Genomic DNA, 1,593 nt, shown 5'->3' on the forward strand with positions numbered 1-1,593 from the left:
TGGGGATTCGAACCCGCCACCTAAAGTGTATGTGGCTGGCACCTTAGCTGCTTGAGCCATAGGTGCCGAGCCGGCATATGGGCATTTTGCCTATAGTGACAGCTTGAGGCTTTGTCTCAAAAAAAAAAAAAAAAAAAGTAAGAGAGGCATAAGTAGAAAACAAATGCATTTTGAAAAATAAAACTGATAACATTTTTTGTGAGACTAATAGAAATGAAAAGGGGATACCATTACTTTTTTTTTTTTTCAAACAGAGTCTCACTTTGTCAGTCATAGTAAAGTATCATGGCATCATAGCTCATAGCAACCTCAAACTCTTGGCCTCAAGTGATTCTCTTGCCGCAGCCTCCCAAGTAACTGGGACTACAGGTGCCCCCACAATACCTGACTATTTTTTAGAGACTGGAGTTTCACTCTGGCTCAGGCAGGTCTTGAACCCATGAGCTTAGGCAATCTACCTGCCTTGGCCTCCCAGAGTGCTAGGATTACAGTCATATACCACTGCACCTGACCTTGCCATTACAGATTTGTTAAATATTAAGATGATCTCAGAGGAATATTATGAAGAACTTTATGCCAAAAAATTTGCAAAGCTTCATAAATGTTTGATTCCTGAGACACAGACAGACAGACAGACAGACAGACACACACACACACACAGAGACTTGACAATACTGGCCCAAGAAGAAACAGAAGACTTAGATACTTTTTTTTCTTAAGGCACACGTGATCCCCTTGCCTCAGACTCCCTAGTAGCTGGACTACAGGCACATACTGCTATGCCTGGCTAATGTTCTCTAATTTTTGTAGAGTTGAGTGTTCAGCTCTTGCTCAGGATGGTCTCAGACTCCTGGCCTCAAGCAGTCCTTTTACATCAGCCTCCTAAAGTGGTAGGATTACAGGGATGAGCCACTGCACCCACCAGGATACTTCTACAACTTTGAAACTGTAAAATAATCTGTAACCTTAAAGTTTCCCACCCCTTTTCCCCACCAAAAGAAAAAAAAAATTTCAGATAGCTTTTCTAGTGAATTCTAAAAGCTTGTTGAGAGAAAAAACTAGTCACCTACAACACTGTGAATATCTGATAATAGACTAATACTTAGCAATGCTAATACTAGAAGATAAGGAACAATGATTCCTAAATCATTGTTAATAATTTTCTATGCCCACCTGGGACTCAATCAAGTACTAAGCTGTTGATAAAAGAGATCATTTTTGGATATATGATGATTCAAGAACTTTAGTGACACAAGTTGTTTTAGGAAGCTACTTAGGAATATACTCTCACAAAATGAGAGAGCGAGCCAAGAATGATGACGGAAGATTTAGTAAAGATGGAACCCAATCCAAGGGACTGGCACAGTATCATTTTGTATAAAAAAGAGACTACATACACCAAAATATTAAGTCTTCTGAAGAGTAAGGTATTAGGTGGATTATTTTGTGCTTCTGTATACTTTCAAATTTTAAAGACATTATTTTTGGCTCGGCGCCTGTGGCTCAAGCGGCTAAGGCGCCAGCCACATACACCTAAGGTGGCGGGTTCGAATCCCCCACCTAGCCCAGGCCTGCTAAAACAACAATGACAAC

Source organism: Otolemur garnettii, unplaced genomic scaffold, assembly GCF_000181295.1.
Source record: "Otolemur garnettii isolate 467f Iridium unplaced genomic scaffold, OtoGar3 scaffold00017, whole genome shotgun sequence".
Lineage (NCBI taxonomy): Eukaryota > Metazoa > Chordata > Mammalia > Primates > Galagidae > Otolemur > Otolemur garnettii.